Source organism: Amblyomma mixtum, chromosome 10 (assembly GCF_055824585.1).
Source record: "Amblyomma mixtum isolate Tamu chromosome 10, ASM5582458v1, whole genome shotgun sequence".
NCBI classification, from domain to species: Eukaryota; Metazoa; Arthropoda; class Arachnida; order Ixodida; family Ixodidae; genus Amblyomma; species Amblyomma mixtum.
The window spans coordinates 22862908-22885018 of NC_143021.1; the positions used below are offsets into that span (position 1 = coordinate 22862908).

The 22111-nt window shown below is 50.8% G+C and overlaps 1 pseudogene across 1 annotated transcript in view; it reads right to left on the minus strand.

The window, feature by feature from the left end:
- The window catches only part of LOC149325345 (uncharacterized), a 66686-nt pseudogene extending 44818 nt beyond the window's left edge, over window positions 1-21868 (minus strand). Inside the window, exon 1 of the transcript XR_016286067.1 lies at window positions 21452-21868. The product of XR_016286067.1 is annotated as an uncharacterized LOC149325345 (transcript). The remainder of the gene's footprint in view (window positions 1-21451) is intronic.
- Window positions 21869-22111: the final 243 nt, after the last annotated feature.

Sequence of the window (22111 nt, forward strand, 5' to 3'; positions counted from 1 at the left end):
GGTGTGGATGGAATTAATGCCAAAATATTAGTTAATACCAAGCACATCTCAAGAATCATTTTATCTCATATCTTCCAAATGTCCCTTTCTTCAAGCACTGTTCCACAGGATTGGAAGGTAGGCAAGGTCATTCCAGTCCTGAAAAAAGGCCCTTTACAGTCACCCAGTAATTATCGTCCTATATCTCTCACTTGCGTTTGTTCTAAACTAATGGAACATGTAATTCACTCGCATGTCGTAAACTTTCTATTATCTAATAATTTATTTCCTCCCAACCAACATGGGTTTCGTAAGGGTCGCTCGTGTGACACTCAGCTAGCATTATTCATTGATGATCTTAGTTCTAGCCTCGATAATAACATTCCCGTTCATGCCTTATTTTTAGACTGTGAAAAGGCTTTTGACAAGGTTAATAAGAAACGGCTATTTTTAAAACTTTCTTGTCTTTACCTTGATAAGCGCATATATGAATGGATATGTGATTTCTTAACTAACCGCCAGCAGTTTGTGTATGTTAACAATACCGCCTCTTCCAGGTCTCCCGTACTTTCAGGTGTGCCTCAGGGTACTGTCCTTGGTCCTCTACTCTTTCTAATATATATAAATGACATAGCTTCAAACATGCAATCTTCCATTCTCCTATTTGGCGACGATTGCATTAATTACCGTCCTATTAACAATCAAGCCGATGCTCACGCCCTCCAAACTGACCTTTTACACATAGAAACTTAGTGAAAAACATGGTTAATGTCCCTGAAAGTGAAAAACTTCGTTAATTTCTTTTCATCGGCGACGAACTTACCCAACTCTATGCTACGTACTTTGCGGTTTCGTTATTTCTCCGACATCAACATGTGAGTTCCTGGGAATTAACATATCGCATGATCTTTCTTGGTCCACCCATACCACTGCCGTTACTAATGAAGCTAATCGTGTCCTGTCTTACTTACGACGTAATTTTCCAGTAGCTTCTTCGTCTATTAAAACTCTCGCCTACATAACGTTGGTTCGTCCCAAGCTGGAATATGCATGCGCAGTTTGGGACCCTCACATTTCGTATCTAACTAAGGCACTTGAATTAGAGCAAAACCGTGCAGCTAGATTCATCCAATCCGACTACTGTTTTCATCCTAGTGTGACTACCATGAAGTCAAGAGCTAACCTGCCTGACCTCGAGCTGCGACAGAAAATCTGCTGACTCATCCTTTTCCACAAGTTTTATCATTCACTTTCCACTTTCCACAGGCACCATACCTGATGATTGGAAGAAGGGAAAGGTCGTTCCAGTCTACAAATCCGGTAACAAAAATTCACCTTTAAATATATCGTCCTATCTCGCTCACAAGTGTACCGTGTAAAATCATGGAGCATATCATCTACTCAGAAATCATGCAGTTCCTGGATGGTAACAAATTCTTTCACCCTGCACAACATGGATTTCGCAAAAACTATTCCTGTAACACACAATTAGCTGCGTTAACACGTTTTGGCGGGCTAGTTGGTTAAGCATCTTGAATAAACAGCGCGAATGAAGACGAGCACAAAAGACAAGAAAATGGACGACACAGCGCTGACTAGCAACTGAGGGTTTATTGCTGATCACACAAGTATAAATACATAGATGTCGGCAGAGAGGGTAAGGTATACAAAGTGCAAAACAAAAAAACAAGCCATAAATGTGACAACAGCAACAGAAGCGCGCTAGAAATCAGCGGAGATTATCAGCCCCCAGGAGTGACAGCTCTTTTTCCAGTAGTGTTAGCGAAGGAGCGCTTATACATGCATTTCCCTGCATGTATAAGTGTTCTCCCTGATTTATCAATCCTATGGATTCTTCCTACAGAAGAGCACGAGACTCCACGTTTTTCGGAAAACATAGCATGGAGTATTTTTTGCTTAAGATCATCGTCGCTTTCATCGGGTTCTTCTTTTACTGCGAACACTAGCAGATTTGACCGTCTACTCCTATCTTCTAAATCATCAAACTTGTTCTGCAGTGAACGCACAGTTTGTTCAGGGGTGTCTGTTTGAGTTATATGTTGTTCAAATTCCAAAAATTAGAGCACAGGTAACTGAGTGTTTTTGAAGATTAACCTGCTGCTCCCTAAGCGCTGTTATTTCAGATGTTAGTTTATCCTGACCTTGCACCAGCTGTTCCAATAATTTGCGAGTGTTCGGTTTATCAGGGCCAGGATTCAAATCGACAGCGCCGCAGAGCAACAATTCGCACACGCGATATACAGCAGAGGCAATTTCTAAGCACTTTTGTGGGCACGGCAAAACAAAAAGGGGCAGGCAATAACTCAATGCTTAAGTAATAGCCACAAACTAGCACAAGGCAGAAGACGGGTCTGTTAGGCGACATGCCTACTGTCGATGCGCCGCGCCCAATGAAGAGGAATGCTTGCGGGACGTCTTTTAAAGCAGGATTTGTTGATGTCACGTGGTAGTTCGGCGGTTGCGCTCCGGTCGTGAAGTTGGTGCGCAGGTAACGGTGCGTCATCCGCGGCAACGGTTGCCATACCCGCCTGTCGATAGCTTGTGCATCGAAGTTGCCCGGCGACCCGTTAAAGATGAGCACTGGAGCCTGTACAAGGCAGAAGAAGGGTCTGTTAGGCGACAAGCCTACTGTCGATGCGCCGCTCCCACTGAGGAAGAATTCTTGCGGGACGTATTTTAAAGCAGGATTTGTTGATGTCACGTGGTAGTTCGGCGGTTGCGCTCCGGTCGTGAAGTTGCTGCGCAGGTAACGGTGCGTCATCCGGGGAAACGGTTACCAGACCCACCTGTCGATAGCTTGTGCATCGAAGTTGCCGGCGATCCGTTAAAGATGAGCACTGGAGCCTGTACAAGGGAGAACAAGGGTCTGTTAGGCGACAAGCCTACTGTCGATGCGCCGCTCCCACTGAGGAAGAATTCTTGCGGGACGTCTTTTAAAGCAGGATTTGTTGATGTCACGTGGTAGTTCGGCGGTTGCGCTCCGGTCGTGAAGTTGGTGCGCAGGTAACGGTGCGTCATCCGCGGCAACGGTTGCCAGACCCACCTGTCGATAGCTTGTGCATCGCAGTTGCCCGGCGACCCGTTAAAGATGAGCACTGGAGCCTGTACAAGGCAGAAGAAGGGTCTGTTAGGCGACAAGCCTACTGTCGATGCGCCGCTCCCACTGAGGAAGAATTCTTGCGGGACGTCTTTTAAAGCAGGATTTGTTGATGTCACGTGGTAGTTCGGCGGTTGCGCTCCGGTCGTGAAGTTGGTGCGCAGGTAACGGTGCGTCATCCGCGGCAACGGTTGCCATACCCGCCTGTCGATAGCTTGTGCATCGAAGTTGCCCGGCGACCCGTTAAAGATGAGCACTGGAGCCTGTACAAGGCAGAAGAAGGGTCTGTTAGGCGACAAGCCTACTGTCGATGCGCCGCTCCCACTGAGGAAGAATTCTTGCGCGACGTCTTTTAAAGCAGGATTTGTTGATGTCACGTGGTAGTTCGGCGGTTGCGCTCCGGTCGTGAAGTTGGTGCGCAGGTAACGGTGCGTCATCCGCGGCAACGGTTGCCAGACCCGCCTGTCGATAGCTTGTGCATCGCAGTTGCCCGGCGACCCGTTAAAGATGAGCACTGGAGCCTGTACAAGGCAGAAGAAGGGTCTGTTAGGCGACAAGCCTACTGTCGATGCGCCGCTCCCACTGAGGAAGAATTCTTGCGGGACGTCTTTTAAAGCAGGATTTGTTGATGTCACGTGGTAGTTCGGCGGTTGCGCTCCGGTCGTGAAGTTGGTGCGCAGGTAACGGTGCGTCATCCGCGGCAACGGTTGCCAGACCCACCTGTCGATAGCTTGTGCATCGCAGTTGCCCGGCGACCCGTTAAAGATGAGCACTGGAGCCTGTACAAGGCAGAAGAAGGGTCTGTTAGGCGACAAGCCTACTGTCGATGCGCCGCTCCCACTGAGGAAGAATTCTTGCGGGACGTCTTTTAAAGCAGGATTTGTTGATGTCACGTGGTAGTTCGGCGGTTGCGCTCCGGTCGTGAAGTTGGTGCGCAGGTAACGGTGCGTCATCCGCGGCAACGGTTGCCAGACCCGCCTGTCGATAGCTTGTGCATCGAAGTTGCCCGGCGACCCGTTAAAGATGAGCACTGGAGCCTGTACAAGGGAGAACAAGGGTCTGTTAGGCGACATGCCTACTGTCGATGCGCCGCTCCCACTGAGGAAGAATTCTTGCGGGACGTCTTTTAAAGCAGGATTTGTTGATGTCACGTGGTAGTTCGGCGGTTGCGCTCCGGTCGTGAAGTTGGTGCGCAGGTAACGGTGCGTCATCCGCGGCAACGGTTGCCATACCCGCCTGTCGATAGCTTGTGCATCGAAGTTGCCCGGCGACCCGTTAAAGATGAGCACTGGAGCCTGTACAAGGCAGAAGAAGGGTCTGTTAGGCGACAAGCCTACTGTCGATGCGCCGCTCCCACTGAGGAAGAATTCTTGCGGGACGTATTTTAAAGCAGGATTTGTTGATGTCACGTGGTAGTTCGGCGGTTGCGCTCCGGTCGTGAAGTTGCTGCGCAGGTAACGGTGCGTCATCCGGGGAAACGGTTACCAGACCCACCTGTCGATAGCTTGTGCATCGAAGTTGCCGGCGATCCGTTAAAGATGAGCACTGGAGCCTGTACAAGGGAGAACAAGGGTCTGTTAGGCGACATGCCTACTGTCGATGCGCCGCGCCCACTGAAGAGGAATTCTTGCGGGACGTCTTTTAATGCAGGATTTGTTTATGTCAAGTGGTAGTTCGGCGGTTGCGCTCCGGTCGTGAAGTTGGTGCGCAGGTAACGGTGCGTCATCCGCGGCAACGGTTGCCAGACCCACCTGTCGATAGCTTGTGCATCGAAGTTGCCCGGCGATCCGTTAAAGATAAGCACTGGAGCCTGTACAAGGCAGAAGAAGGGTCTGTTAGGCGACATGCCTACGGTCGATGCGCCGCGCCGACTGAAGAGTTATTCTTGCGGGACGTCTCTTAAAGCAGGATTTATTGATGTCACGTGGTAGTTCGGCGGCTGCGCTCCGGTCGTGAAGTTGGTGCGCAGGTAACGGTGCGTCATCCGCGGCAACGGTTGCAAGACCCACCTGTCGATAGCTTGTGCATCGAAGCTGCCCGGCGATCCGTTAAAGATGATGGTTTGGTTTGGTTTATGGGGTTTAACGTCCCAAAGCGACTAAGGCTATGAGAGACGCCGTAGTGGAGGGCTCCGGAAATTTCGACCACCTGGGGTTTCTTTAACGTGCACTGACATCGCACAGTACACGGGCCTCTAGAATTTCTCCTCCAAAGAAATTCCAGCCGCCGCGGCCGGGATCGAACCCGCGTCTTTTGGGTCAGTAGCCGAGCACCATAGCCACTGAGCCACCGCGGCGGCCGTTAAAGATGAGCACTGGAGCCTGTACAAAGCAGAAGAAGGGTCCGTTAGGCGACATGCCTACTGTCGATGCGCCGCGCCCACTGAAGAGTTATTCTTGCGGGACGTCTCTTAAAGCAGGATTTGTTGATGTCACGTGGTAGTTCGGCGGTTGCGCTCTGGTCGTGAAGTTAGTGCGCAGGTAACGGTGCGTCATCCGGGGCAACGGTTACCAGACCCACCTGTCGATAGCTTGTGCATCGAAGTTGCCGGCGATCCGTTAAAGATGAGCACTGGAGCCTGTACAAGGGAGAACAAGGGTCTGTTAGGCGACATGCCTACTGTCGATGCGCCGCGCCCACTGAAGAGGAATTCTTGCGGGACGTCTTTTAAAGCAGGATTTGTTGATGTCAAGTGGTAGTTCGGCGGTTGCGCTCCTGTCGTGAAGTTTTTGCGCAGGTAACGGTGCGTCATCCGCGGCAACGGTTGCCAGACCCACCTGTCGATAGCTTGTGCATCGAAGTTGCCCGGCGATCCGTTAAAGATGAGCACTGGAGCCTGTACAAGGCAGAAGAAGGGTCTGTTAGGCGACATGCCTACTGTCGATGCGCCGCGCCCACTGAAGAGTTATTCTTGCGGGACGTCTTTTAAAGCAGGATTTGTTGATGTCACGTGGTAGTTCGGCGGTTGCGCTCCGGTCGTGATGTTGGTGCGCAGGTAACGGTGCGTCATCCGCGGGAACGGTTGCCAGACCCACCTGTCGATAGCTTGTGCATCGCAGTTGCCCGGCGATCCGTTAAAGATAAGCACTAGAGCCCGTACAAGGCAGAAGAAGGGTCTGTTAGGCGACATTCCCACTGTCCATGCGCGGCGCCCAACGCTAACCAACGCTAACCGTACTCCTGCCTATTCACGCCGCAACTTCACTCAAGCACCTATGCATCTCAAACTGATAATGTATCAAGCTCTAGTAAGGCCTAAATTTGAATACGCGTCGGCAATATGGGATCCAGCTCTACATACGTTAAGTGACCTCATTGAATCTGTGCAAAACCGTTCCGCTCGTTTCATTGCCTCCAACTACCATCGTATAGCTAGTGTATCTTTAATTAAATCAAATCTTCGGCTCCCAGAATTATCTCTCCGCAGGAAACTTTCTCGTCTGTGCCTGTTCCATCGAAATTTTTTTGTGCCCATCACTGAAAAGCGAGCTTCTTTTTCAGCCTTCGTATGTATCATCCCGCATTGATCACCGGTTTAAGGTCGCCATTGCCTGTTCCCGCACCAATTTTCTTTTCAACTAATTTTTACCCAAACCTTGCACAGAATGGAACCGCCTTCTTCCCTCCATTGTCTAAACTGTGGATACACCATCTTTCAAATCAGCACTTATTGACTATGTTTTGTAATTGCACCTTTGTGATTATTAAGAAATCGGCGCGTTGTACTTTTGTGTTTTTTTTTCTCTGCATTGTCACCCCAACCCCCCTCCGCAACGTCCTCGGGCCCTGAGGGTATTGAAATAAATAAATAAAGATCAGATGTGACGTGTGCAATAGAGCATGGTATATAGTTCCAATACACTGTAGCGCAGCAAAAGACGAGGGCACAAGAGACGAGAGACGAACACCACGAGCGCTCTCGTCTCTTGTGTCCTCGTCTTTTGCTGCGCTACAGTGTATTGGAACTATGTACCAACAAGCCACGCTACTGAGCAAGAACAGCGCCCCCCCCCCCCCCCCCCCCCCCCTGCGAGTCTTTTTGATCGTTTCCGTATACGTTGAATTCGGGTAAGACAGTGAAAACTTCAGCGTCGGATACGCTACTGTTCAACCAAGTTTCGGTTAGTATAAGTATATTGCTCCTGGATGACAAAATCACGTTAGATATGAGTTCACGCTTTCGGAGGAAGCTGCGGATGTTTTTGAATATCACGGAAAACGAGAGAAGATTTGAGGATGTCGCGCATTGGCGTTTTACTGGTGCAGGGTGAAGGGACGATTGCTACGGGAGTTACTTTACGGTGTTAGATGAAGTGTCAAATATATAATGGTTCGAGCCGGTGTGAAGTGTTTTAAATCGCAAGGAAAACTTGACAGGCCTGGCTTTAGCAAATGCAGCAAGTTGTTTTCGCGCGTTACGCCGGCATGCGACAAGTCCTCTCCAACACTATAAACCGTGTCTTTAAGATTTCGCCCATTTGACAGGAAGGATTGTTTAGTTTTTCTACTCGTTAATTTCATGATTATGGGACGATTTTTATCTTTCGATAGACGACAGAGGCAATGAGCTTGTGGAGACGAATCGTGGGCACCAGTCATCGTCAGATCTCCACAAATATATTGGGCTGGACGCGCTCAGCCAGGCTGGGATGGAACAGCGCTGCGCCGGCCTTGCAGTTAAGCAGCCATGAAAATCCAGTCTGCGCGTGCTTGGCAGGCATACGGGGACAGTCGTCGTCTTCGGCTGCCGGACCACGATGGCACGCTACAGCCCCCCCCCCTCTAGCGATGAAGCCATGAGCGAGGTGTGAATGGCGAAAAGCGGATAGGCTTGGCGCAAATCGTACGCGACGAGGACTGGCACGGTCGGGAGGGGATGCAGCGGCACACTTAGCGATGACGTCGGTGTCAAGATGAGCAGGTTTAAGGCGGTCAACTGAGATTGTGTCCTGCCGGCCGTTGATGAGCAGGAGAAAGTGCTTAGGAGCACGCCGCAGCATTTGGTACGGACCATCGTATGGTGGCCGTAAGGGCGGGCGTACGGCGTCGTGGCGAACGTAGACGTGAGTGCACCGCTGAAGGTCGGAGGGGACGTGGACACGACGGGAATACTGGCGTTGACGTGGTGGAACTACACTGCTCATAGCGCTACGTAGGCGGTAGGCGTAATCTGACACGTCAGCAGGCGTGGGTGGTGAGGGCTCGAAGAATTCGCCAGGGACACGGAGAGTAGTGCCAAACGTTAGCTCTGCTGCACAGGTAGAAGAGTCACTGCGAAGTTCAGTGCGGAGACCAAGCAGGACGAAGGGTAGGCGCTCAATCCATGGCGAAGGAAAAGCGGACGCCATAAGTGAAGCTTTCAGCTGCCGGTGAAAACGCTCAATGACACCGTTGAAAATCGGGTGGTAAGAGGTCGTCTTGATGTGATTGACGCCGAGGAGCCAAGATAGGATAGCAAATAAGGTGGAGTCAAATTGACGACCACGATCAGTCGTAATGTTGCAAGGGACACCGTAGCGGCTTATCCACAGTGTGATGAGTGCTCTTGCGATCGACTCCGCCGTTATGTCCAGAAGGGGCATCGCTTCAGGCCATCTCGTGAACCTGTCAATGCAGGTTAACAGGTAGCGGTGGTTCCCGCAGGTAGGAAGGGGACCGACAATGTCGACGTGCAGATGGCTGAAGCGGGCGTCCAGGGACGGGAACGTGCCAAGCGGCGTCGCAGTGTTTTGATGCACTTTGCTTTTCTGACAGCTCAGGCACGCGCGCGACCAGCGGCGAACGTCGACGTTGATGCGAGGCCAGACATAGCGAGCCGTGACAAGGCGCTGTGTTGCGCGAATGCCAGGATGGGCCAAAGAATGGAGGGCATCAAAGACGGTTCGTCGGTATGGTGGAGGCACGTAGGGGCGAGGGCGACCGGTTGATGTATCACAAACGAGGGGAACGGCGCAGTCAGGGAGCAAGACGTCCTGCAACACTAAAGAGGTGTCGCGCGTGCGAAACCGTTGCAACTCGGCATCGGCTCGTTGAGCAGCAGCCATAGCCGTGAAGTCGATGACTGGCCGTCCATTGTCCGTCGCATTGACTTCAGCACGAGAAAGAGCGTCGGCAACTATGTTGGACTTGCCGCTGACGTGACGAATGTCGCAGGTAAATTCGGAAATGTAGGCGAGCTGCCTGATTTCGCGAGGAGCGTAGGAGGTACTGCTGGATGCTAGCGCGGACGTCAGAGGTTTGTGGTCAGTGAGGATATGAAATCTGCGTCCCTCGAGAAAATGTCGGAAGTGCTTCACGGCTGAATATATGGCTAGCAGCTCTCGGCCGAAGGTGCTGTAGCGGCGTTCAGGGGGCGCAAGCTTTTTGGAAAAGAAGGCAATTGGCTGCCAAACACCAGCGACGAACTGTTGCAATACCGCGCCGACAGCAGTGTCCAATGCGTCAACCATGACGGACGTGGGCGCGTCACATTTAGGATGAACCAGCTGCGTCGCTCCGACAATGGCTGCTTTGATGCCGCTGAATGCGCGGTCAGCGGCATCGGTCCAAGCAACAAGAGCGGTCGGCTTGCCGTGGCCCGAGAGAAGGTCGTGGAGAGGCTGCAGTATTGCAGCGCAGCGTGGAATGAAGCGCCGATAATAGTTGGCGAGGCCAAGAAATTCGCGCAGTTGTCGGGTGGTGGTGAGCCGGGGAAACTGACTGATGGCGGTGACACGGGCCGGCAAGGGGCGAATGCCAGGCTGGGATAGAACAGCGCTGCGCCGGCCTTGCAGTTAAGCAGCCATGAAAATACAGTCTGCGCGTGCTTGACAGGCGTACTGGGACAGTCGTTGTGTTCGGCTGCCGGACCACGATGGCACGCTACAAGCTTTTTCTATCTCGTGAGGTTCCACAGTTATATGAAGGGCATTGCGGCAAACATCGGTGATTAGTTTTTCAGATTCAGCCCATGTTTCGCTGTCAGTAGTGTCAGGGAAACCATACAATATGAGGTCGTTACGGCGGGACCTGTTTTCAGCGTCATCTATGCGGGTTTCTAGTACCTGTATTATGCGCGCAATGTTGCTTGTGTCAGCCTGCATCTTTTCAATGTCGTTTCGAAGGGGACGTAGTGCTTGGTAGTGTGTTTCGAGCTCGGCCATACGATTGCTTAAGTCGGTTATGGTTTTATCCATAGTAGTGAGTTGGGATATGAAGCCCTGTACTTCGGCTATTAATTGGATTTGGCCTGCGCTTAGGTTCTGGAGTTCCGCGAGTACCGCACTGTTGTCGTTAGGACCAGGGTTAGTTTTCATATCTCCTGATAACAAGAGCAAAGAATGAACAACAGTGGCACACTAGGCGGCAATGGCAACACAGCACTGTGGGCTCGTGAACTGCACCAGAACATAATTGCTTGATCTTGTGGCAGATAAGGCATATGATTTACTAACCTGCATCGCAAAGATCAGCGGTGCGCTGAGGTGCAGTCACCCAGCCCACCTCAACGTGAGGCCTCAACGTGAGGCTTTAAGCAGGAGTGGGAGGTATGAAGTATAGTGTTAAAGATGAGGTAGCATGGTCGGGCGCCGGAGAGGGAATGAAGGACGTCGGAGACGAGGATGTGAGAAAAGACATGGAGAGAAGACTTTATACAATTAAATTTACATTATTTTCATGGGAGCACCGTAACGAGACGCTCACTGCTGGAACGCTGCATGAGGAGAGCACATGATGAGACCATCTGATTAAAAAGCCCCCGTGGCCGTACCGCTGCCGAGGTTTTAAAGCGTTCCCTTTCCCTCGGTTCCCTAGATAGGGGCCGGGCCTGCCGAGGAAGGAGGTTCTCTGTGTCACCAATCACACACACACTCCCGAGGGATCACACCGCCGTCACGCGCTGGGAGAGGGGAACGATGCCATCCACGTAGCGCAGACGCCGGAATGTCCACGAGCGGCGTTCCCGCGTCTTTCATGCGCCAGGATCAGTTACATAAACACTAACATAAATTTAACGCCAGGATCAGTTACATAAGCATGCAAGGGGGTAGAAAGAGAGCGAAATGGCTAGAAATAGAACAGCAGTTAAAGGACGAAGCAGTAGGTGTGTACGCTCTATGCGAGACACATCTGAGGGATCTAGAAGGTCCACCTTTAATCGATGGCTATATCTGGGAAGGGTGCAACAGAACAACAGCGGAGAAGGGAGGAGGACTAGGTATGCTGATACATCAAGGAACAAATTGGCAAAGAATAAAATCAACTTGCAAAGAATATGTCTGGGTATCAGGTACAATTGCTGCCAAAAGGACATGGCTAGGGGTAGTTTATTTAGGGACCGGAGACAAATTCAGGCAAGAAAACAAGGATCTAGAAAACAAGGATGACGATATAAAGCAGATTGGAGACGGTGTCGATATTATTTTGCTTGGAGACATGAACGGCCACATCGAGGATCTGGATGGATACACAGATTGTAGCGGGAAGTTAATGCTAGACTTGTGTGAGCGGCACAACCTAGTTATTGTCAACAGCGAAACTAAATGTGAGGGACCAATCACGTGGGAATCCCGTAACAGGCAAACAACCATTGACTACTGTCTAATGTCGCAGGCCATCTATAGCAAGCTCGCAATAATGGAAATAGACGAAGAGGGGAAGTACAGCCTATGAAATGATCATAAACGTATTAGTCTACAGTTGGGCGCCCTAGACAAAAGAGAAATGCAACAAAGTCAAAAAGACAACGCAAAATTAAACGATGAACAAATAGCGCTAATATCAGCCGAAATAGAAGAAGTAATCGAGAAACGCCCCATGGAAAAGTGGGATTATAATCAGTTAGAACTGCTCATCGCTACAAAAATGAAACAAGTGAAAGGAGTAAACCGCTGGAGAGGAAAGAGGAAGCCACGAAGCTGGTGGAATATGGAAATTAAGGGGGCATCGAACAACGACGGGTGGCTTCAAGGGAACACAGAGAAGCAAAGAAGGCGCAGTTATCTGAAGAGGAAATAGGCGAAAAATGGGAATCTTATCGACAAAAGAAACAGCAAGTTCAGGTCCTAGTGCAGGCTAAAATGAAGCAGTCCTGTGATAAATGGCTGGCTGAGCTTCGCGAGGCAAATAAAAGGGCGCCAAGAAAATTCTGGAACCTTATAAGCTGGTTGGGAAAAACAAATAAAAGAACGCAGGAACTGATTAGGGATGCTGAGGGAAAATGTTTAGAGGGAGACGATGCTGTGAATGACATTACATCATTTATAGCTGCGTCTTTTAGCAACGACAATGGGGTGATCTCCCGAAGTGAGGCGGCGACACAGGACAGCACAATAGAGAACAGCTTAGAACTGACTAGTCTTAACTGGGAAAAGGCGGAAGCGAATATTCTTAAAACCACATCCGCAGGGATAGAAGAAATTCCAATTAAGCTGATTTATGAACTTGGACCAAGAAGCAAAGAAGCGCTGATAAAAGAAATGGAGACAGTCATAACAAATCAGCAAATTCCGCACAGCTGGAGATAGAGTAAAATGAATTTGATTTATAAAGGGAAAGGAGATAAGATGAACATCAAATCCTACCGTCCCATTACGATAACATCTGTTATGTACATGCTGGCAATGCAGGCGGTGAAATTAAAAATGCAGGCATGGGTAGAAGGTAATCGGATACTCGGAGAGCTCTAGAATGGGTTCAGAAGGGGTAGGCGTTTAGATGATAGCCTGTTCGTGCTTACCCAATGTATAGAAATAGCTAAGACGGAAAACAGACCTCTGTTTTAGCCTTTCTGGACATAAGCGGTGCATACGATAGCGTGAACAGGGAACTCCTGTGGAGCATATTGAAATATTTTGCTAACGGTCATGAGGTAATTGATTTTCTACAGGAAATCTACCGAGATAATGAAGTTGAAATTACATGGGAAGGGAAAAAAAGTACCACAACTGTGGGGATGCACAAAGGATTAAGGCAAGGTTGTCCTCTATCACCGCTGCTGTTCATTGTTTACGTGATAAATATGGAAAGAAGGCTAGAAGAAAGTAATCTAGGTTATAATCTGTCGTACAGATTAGGCGGAAATGTAGTTGAGCAGCGACTCACGGGTTTAATGCATGCGGACGATATTGTACTGTTAGCAGATAGCCAGGAAGATTTACAAACTTTGGTTACTTGCTGTGGAAAAGAAGGAGACGCTCTAGGAGAGTTTTAGCGCAACTAAATCAGCTCTGATGATTTTTAACGATACTACTGACCAGGTGCTTACAATGCAAGGCCACAAAATACCCAAAGTGGCCGAATACAAATACCTAGGGATATGGCTAAACGAAGGGCAGATATACACGGAAAAGCGCGAACAGGCTCTTAGGGCAAAAGGACGAAGAGACGCTGGGATAATGAAACATAGGGCATTATGGAGGTACAACAAATATGAAGTACCAAGAGATATTTGGAAAGGAATAATGGTGCCGGGACTTACTTTCGGCAGTGCGGTTCTGTGCTTAAGGGCAGAAGTTCAGTCGAGATTAGACGTAAATCAGAGAGCTGTTGGAAGATTAGCACTAGGTGCCCACGGCAAAACCACAAACGAGGCAGTACAAGGGGATATGGGCTGGGCATCGTTCGAAGCACGGGAAGCTAAGAGTAAAATACTATATGAACAACACCTGAGGAAATTGGACGATAACAGGTGGGCAGCTAAAGTATTTAAATATTTATACAGAAAGAGCGTTGACTCACAGTGGCGGAAAAGAACTAGAAAACTAACCAGTAAGTATGCAGGTCATGAGGACAGAGAAAGAAAGAGCATTAAACGACAGGTTAAAAACACGGAAGTTAAAAATTGTATGAATTCAATGGAAAAGAAACAGTGTAGAAATATATCGATACTGGAAAAGGCAGATCAGGAAAGAATTTTTCTATGATAACTCAAGAGGCAGTGCCCTACTTTTTGAAGCTAGGTCAGGGTGTCTTAGAACGCGCAGCTACAAAAAGAAATTTAACGAAGAAGATGACACATGTGCAGTGTGTGGTAGATCTATGGAAACAATTGAACACCTCATAATCAAATGTGATGGTATCCATCCGGATGTCGATGCAGGCAGTGTCACTCTTCCTGAGGCCCTAGGGTTTAAAGATAACAATGGTCATGTAAATAGATCTGCAGTGGAAGTTAGCAAAAACCGATTGGAGGATTGGTGGCTGAAAAGCAGCGATGTGGCATAAGGTTAGAATTGTAGGAAACCGTAGGTAAAGATGATGGCGAATCTTAATGAGAATCGCCAGCACAGTGAACAAAAAATAGTAAAGAAAGAAAATCTGGGCATGGTGGCAATTGCCACCACCCCGTTTCAAAGGGGGCGCTCCCGTCCGTCCGTCCGTCCGTCCGTCCATCCATCCATCCATCCATCCATCCATCCATCCATCCATCCATCCATCCATCCACCCACCCACCCAACGCGCGTCTCGGGGTCAGTCGGCGTTCCGCTGTAGCCATGCCGTTTTCTTCCCCACAGCGAAGGCGAAACGTAACAGACTACCCCGCCGGGGGAAGGAGATCCCGATGGACAGGGGACTGCATCCGCTGTCCCGGAGGGATGATCTGTTAGGGGCTTTGAGAGAAGGCCGCTTTGAGAAATTTAGCTCCCGTTGTCGGCAGTGTGGTGACGTCACGCCGAGAGCGAAAGCCGACATCCGGGCACTGAATTCCACTCATCCGGGCACTGAAACTAGAGCATCCGGGCACCGTACAAAATTTAACGAGACTCTCTAAGCCCGCCTACAGGAACGGCATACAAGCGCCGGTAGCTTCGCGCCGAACGTAAACTACTGGCATTAGGGGTCTACAACACTGTGACGGAGCTCTCGGAAGCTCATCTCACTTCTCAGTATGAGCGTCTCACTCACACCTCCACGGGACGTCACATACTCCATTTATCCATCCATCCATCCATGCGTTCGACTGAAAGCTTCATCCGGGCAGACGGACGCGGCTTCCGTGGGCAATCCAGGCGCTCACCCAGCGCGCGTCTCGGGGTCAGTCGGCGTTCCGCTGTAGCCATGCCGTTTTCTTCCCCACGGCGAAGGCGAAACGTAACAGACTGCCCCGCCGGGGGAAGGAGATCCCGATGGACAGGGGACTGCATCCGCTGTCCCGGAGGGATGTCGCCTAAGGCTGCTCTTAACCGGAGTCGGTCTAGTCTCGGCGGTTCTGAAACTCAGCGCACCCTGGAGGCTTCCTTCGGATGTCCATGTTCACCAACGGCACTGCAAAGTGACTAGTGCTCCGCTAGCGTAAGAACCTCGCCGAAAACCCAACCGCTCAGTCAGCAAGCACGACACAATCCCCACTAAGCAATTCCAGGCTCTCTCCCCTTACAAAGTCATCTAATCCCAGGGAGTAGTCCAGCAGCACTTAGGAAGTGTCCACAAATTTGCACATTACACAAGAAAACCCGTCTTACTTTGGAACACTAAACAAAACAAACCAATTGGTTCAAAATCCTACATCACGAAAAACAACACCAGCAAACAGCAACTTTGGTGCTGATTCTCGCTTTAGGAACCTCGACTTGAGCCATCGGCGTTGCCGTTGAGACTTCCCCTTTTTGTAGACCTTGCATAACCCCGCAAGGCTTCGCTCAAAATCAGACAATGCCATAAAATCAAGCGACTCCAGGCGCTTATGCTAGTGGCCTTCAATGGCCCCTCTGGCTAGCACTTCGCGTTTTAGTGGACGCTGCTATACATGGGCACCACTAGTGCATGTTTCAAAACAATCTTTATCAAAAGAAACGCTTCCAATGTTAACAATGCGTCCGAAACCTATTCCTGCTCAAAACTTTTTTTCTGCAGGAAAGCAAAAAAAAAAAGAAAAAATGGCTGAGGCTTAACTTGGTTAACCCTGGTCAGATGCGAAGCATATTGATGGCTAGGCTTGGTAATACATGGCTTTCCTTGGTTGAATACTTGGTCATTTTAATACAACCACTAGAAGCCTTCGTCGTTGGGGAAGACAACGGCATGGCTACAGCGGAACGCCGACTAACCCCGAGACGCGCGTTGGGTGGGCGCCTGGATTGCCACGGAAGCCGCGTCCGCCTGCCCGGTGGAGCGAGCGTTTCACCTACACCGAGTGTGAACGCGCGTTCGAAATGCGCGGGAATGCTGCTCGAGGACATTCCGGTGTCTGTGTGATGGCATCGTTCTCCCTCTCCCAGCGCGTGACGGCGATCTGTCGTGACGTCATGTGTCACGTGGTATGTCACGTGGTGTGTCGTCACTGTACCACGTGGTCTGCACGGCGTGCAACCACAGCGTCGCCGCGAGGTGGACCCCCATCTTCCTCTGTCGTGACGTCATGTGTCACGTGGTATGTCACGTGGTGTGACGTCACTGTACCACGTGGTGTGCACGGCGTGTAACCCCGGCGAAGGGCTGTAGTGTACCTCCGTCTTCCTCTGTCGTGACGTCATGAGTCACGTGGTATGTCACGTGGTGTGACGTCACTGTACCACGTGGTGTGCACGGCGCGTAACCACGGCGAAGGGCGGTAGTGTACCTCTGCCTTTCTCTGTAGTGACGTCATGTGTCACGTGGTATGTCACGTGGTGTGACGTCACTGTACCACGTGGTGTGCACGGCGCGTAACCACGGCAAAGGGCTGTAGTGTACCTCTAGTAATATGCTTCGCATAAAAGCAAACAGCAGAGACATTCTCGGAATCCGCTGCTAACGAGCCGCGCCGTGGCTCAAAGGGGTTGCCTACTCTTCAACCGCGCCCTGCGCGGTCGGACACTAACAGTGGTTTTAGCAGCTGACAATCGACAAAAATCGTTAACTGCGCTTTGACACCTGCGAGCCCCAGACGCCATGCAACTATGATTTGTTCCGCCGCACCCCGGTTACAGTGTACTTTCTAGTACACTGTACCCCGGTCGCGCGTCTTCAACATCCGAGCAACGTCTGAACAGTTGAATGCGAGGGGTTTGACGGTCGCGTATGAAAGAAACGCCTGCGTGTACTCTCTCGATTCATGAATACCCTTCGCTTCTTTAAAGCATGAAATGCTTTTAGCGCCCGTTGTCGGCAGTGTGGTGACGTCACGCCGAGAGCCATCATACGGGCAATGAAACCCACTCATCCGGGCATTGAATTCCACTCATCCGGGCACTGAATTCCACTCATCCGGGCTCTGAAACGAGAACGTCCGGGCACCGCACGAGACTTATCGAGATTCAACGAGACTCTCTAAGCCCTCCTACGAGACCGGCATACAAGCACCGGTTGCTCTCCAAACGAGTCACAAAAAATAACTGCTGCCAGTGTCTTCTCAATGTTTATCAAGATATCTGTCGAGCTATGCATTTGATAATGCACGGAATTATAATTTCCGACTTCTAATAACGCGTGCAAAAAGCACATAGATGCCACAATACACTTCGTTGTCATACGTGATCTGTTAGGGGCTTTGAGAGAAGGCCGCTTTGAGAAATTTAGCTCCCGTTGTCGGCAGTGTGGTGACGTCACGCCGAGAGCGAAAGCCGACATCCGGGCACTGAATTCCACTCATCCGGGCACTGAAACTAGAGCATCCGGGCACCGTACAAGATTTAACCAGACTCTCTAAGCCCGCCTACAGGACCGGCATACAAGCGCCGGTAGCTTCGCGCCGAACGTAAACTACTGGCATTAGGGGTCTACAACACTGTGACGGAGCTCTCGGAAGCTCATCTCACTTCTCAGTACGAGCGTCTCACTCACACCTCCACGGGACGTCACATACTCGACAAGCTTGGAATACGCTTCGAAACAACCGCACCCGACAGGGTCCAGCTTCCACACCATATCCACAGTAACCTTATCGTTACCCCTCTTCCTAAAAATATGCACCCAGAGTATCATGTCGCTCGCCGCAAGCACAGGGCTGTCTCTGCACAAAACATATTTAACAGATCAGGCAGCAGTCTATGTCGACGCTGCTGAATATCCCGACCGCGAAGCTTTTTCGCTCGCGGTTGTAAACTACTGTGGACGGCCGCTAGTTGCGTGCTCCATTCCCGTCAGATCGCCTGAAGAGGCCGAGGAGGCGGCCATAGCCTTGGCGATGGTCTCCACCTCTGCAGAAACCATCTTCAGCGACTCTAAATCGGCGATTCGTAGTTTCGCCAAAGGCCGGGTCTCCCCTGTCACCCTCTCTCTCCTCCACTTCACCAAACTTCAACTCCGCCCGATCCAATTGATCTGGGTCCCTGCGCACTCATCGCATCCAGGCAACGAGGCGGCCCACAATTATGCCCGAGGATTCGTCGACCGGGTTGTGGTGTCGCCCGTCCTGCGGACTGCGAGAGATCGTATGGTCACATTTCATGACATAACCATGCACTACCGCTTAGGTAGACTTCTATATCCCCCCGCACATAGTTCTCTCACCAAACCCCAAGAAGTTGCGTGGAGGCAACTCCAAACGAACACCTTCCCCAACCCCGCGATATATGCCCGCATATACCCTGGGGTCTACTCCCCTTCCTGCCAAATGTGTGGCCAACATGCCACTCTATCCCACATACTCTGGGCTTGCCCTTGGGACTACCCCCCTAGAGGCTTGCAGCTCTCGAATCCAGACCAGTGGGAGGCCGCATTGCTCAGCTCCGACTCGGACACACAGATCCGGGTTGTGACAAGAGCCCTAGAAGTCGCCGAACGCCACGGGCTCATGGCCACTTGATGGGGCTATAACCCCACACCGTCAGATACATCTGTCGACGAAAATAAAGTTTATCCTCCTCCTCCTCGCGCAGAACGGGTGGTGGCGTTCCTCTCTTCCTGTACGGTGCGGTTCGGGTGTCCACCGAGATGACAGAGAACTACTGCGCCATTTCCTTTCCTCAAAAAGCGTTGCGTTCAAAGGGCAAGGCATCGCGCCGAACGGGTGAAGGCGTTCCTCGCTTCCTTTATGGTGTGGTTCGGGTGTCCACCGAGATGACAGAGAATTACTGCGTCATTTCCTTTCCTCAAAAAGCCTTGCGTTCAAAGGGCAAGGCATCGCGTCGAACGGGTGAAGGCGTTCCTCTCTTCCTTTACGGTGTGGTTCGGGTGTCCACCGAGATGACAGAGAATTACTGCGTCATTTCCTTTCCTCAAAAAGCCTTGCGTTCAAAGGGCAAGGCATCGCGCCGAACGGGTGGTGGCGTTCCTCCCTGCCTATATCCACCGAGATGACGGAGAATTACTGCGTAATTTCCTTTCCTCAAAAAGCGTCGCGTTCAGAGGTCAAGGCATCGCGCCGAACGGGTGGTGGCGTTCCGTGGACCGCCTGGCAGCGCTACAACACGCTGTCGCGTTCCACTCCTAAAGGCGAAGCTTAAGTCATCAATTAGCAGTTAATTAATTAGCCATTAATCAGTAATTAGTCACTGATTCGTTACTAATAAGTAATTTGTCATTACTTCGTCATCAATTATGTGTGACGTAATTCAGTGGTAACGTCACCAGTGTCACATAGGCAAAGTGGTGCGCAAAACGCTTTCGCCTCTACGTACTTTAGACAGTTTCGAACGCGTTGCATGTAGTACATTCTTGTCAGGCCTGCGTCTCGTCGTGTCCGCGTACGCTTCGTTTTATGCCCGTAAACATTTCATGCTTACTCTACTCTCGGTTACGGGAGAGGTAGAGATTTTTTTGACTGGAGCGCGCTCTGCTGCGTTCCCTCGTGAGGTAGCAGTGCGCGCTCCTCTGTGGGCCGCTTCAAGTTTCACGCGTCTTGCTACCGCAGCGTCGCCACAATGGGTTAGGTGGCTTTCGCGCTGTCTGTACACGCCTAGGCAGTCTGGCCCTAGTGCGGTGCCTGTCGCATCTGGAGTGCCGCGGTGACCGTCTTGGACGAGTACACTGCTTGGCCGGCCTTTAACCTTACAGTGCCCTCGGCCGGTACTTTGTCTGTTCTCTCGAAAGCACCCCTTGGTCTGGCTCTCCCTTCGCACGGCCGCCTTCTGGAAACTTTCTTAGCAGATCGCCCTACGCGCCTCCCTTTCTCGCGGTGTCCTCACCCTCCGCATCTTCTCTGTGATGCAGCACCGAGCCGTATTTCCCGCTTAAGTTCGAATTATCGTCTCGTGCTTTCGGTGAGTCCCCGCATGTCGCAGTAGCCAGCTGTCCCAATAGCACTTTACCTCCTGCTGAGCATAACTTGCTCTCCTGAGGCTTGCTATTCGGACCTACTACCCTAACGCTCTTGCCCGGAACTTGAACTGTGCGACGCTGTTCGGCTAACGTAGCGTTATTGTCCTGGATACTACCTTCTTTATCGCAGCAATCAGCCTCCTTCCCGGAAAGTGCATGCTTCTCTGGGCACAAAACCAACGAATTGCCCCTTTCCTTATTCCTAGCAGTGCCTACATTATCCCCCGAGCCCTCACAGCTTGCGGATCTGCACTCTTCCTCATTGCTAGCCTTAGTGCATACATTATCCCCCGAGCCCTCACGGCTTGCAGATCTGCACTGTTCGCTAGCTTCTTGACCGAAATCATCGGCCCTCGCTGCCGAAGTGGCCTTTCTTTCCTGGACCAAACCTATCCTATGCCGCCACTTCTGAGCAGCAGTCGTGTCATCCGGCGACTGAGCTGAGCTCCTAACTCGGTCCTTGACACCCTCGCGGTGTAGCTTACCACCGTCAATTTGGCTTTCGAGATCTGCCTCCGCGGGAATTCGAAAGTATCGGAAAAGCGCATTTTTTGCTATCGGATAGTTGTGGGTATCCTCGTCAGGCAACCGCGCTAATACATTGGCGGCTTCACGCGGTAAAGTTCCCATCAACACAACTGGCCAATCACACTGGTCTAGCTGCTCCTCCATGTAAATTCTCTCAAAATTTTCTAGAAAATTTCTGAAATTTTAGCTTTTTCTGAAAAAACCTAAGCGAGATCGCGCTCTTATTCCTCTGATCGCGTTAAGTTCACGCGTGAGTTCCCGCAGCGCTCTATCGCGTTCCTGTTCCCGCTGCTCTCTTTCGCGTTCCTGCTCTCACTGCTCTCTTTCGCGTCCCTTCTCCTTTTTCTTTGCCAATTCCCTCTCCTTAATGGTCTCAAGGCATTCCGCAAGCTGGTTATCTTCAGCCTACAACGCAAGAATAGCCTTCAGCAGTGCTGGTTTTCTGAGTATGTCTGAGACATCCAGACTCAACTCTCTTGCAAGCTCCAGTAATTTCGGTTTGCGCAGCGTCTTCAAATCCATGGCTGCTCCGAGTGCTGCTTTCTCTACTGCCCGCTATTGTCTTGCCGCAACTAACCCGGCAGCAATGACAACCCCAATTACCAGCTCTGTTTGTGACCCTAACAAAGCCCGGCAAAACTCAGCAGAAGAAAGTTCCGCACTCACCAAACCTCGCAGCCAAGAATCCAGCGCAGTCGTTCCGCTGCAGGCAACCAGTCAACACACAGGGCTTGTTGCACTGCTTCCGACTCGCCGTTCAGCTGCTCAGCGTCCCTTGAACCAGATCTCTCCGCTGGCGTCCGTTGTTTCGTATCCCACCGCTGCCAACCAGTTAGTTAAAGATGAGGTAGCATGGTCGGGCGCCGGAGAGGGAATGAAGGACGTCGGAGTCGAGGATGCGGGAAAAGACATGGAGAGAAGACTTTATACAAGTAAATTTACATTATTTACAAGGGAGCTCGGTAACGAGACGCTCACTGCTGGAACGCTGCATGAGTAGAGTTCAGAATGGCGCAAAAGACACACACACAGGAAAAATAGGGGATGACCTGTGTGTGTGTGTCTTTTGCGCCATTCTGAACTTCAATCATGAACCAACTAGCCCCAAAGCAAGTTCTGCATGAGGAGAGCACATGATATACCATCTGATGAAAAAGCCCCCCCCCCCCCCCCCCCCCCCCCCCGGCCGTACCGCTGCCGAGGTTTTAAATTCAGCAGAGTAGTAATTTGGGCCTGTTGGTAGTTCATGATGAGGAAGTTATAGCGCAAAAAAAAAAGTGGAGACGTGGACGGGACAAGCGGGACAAGGTTTTAAAGTGTTCCCTT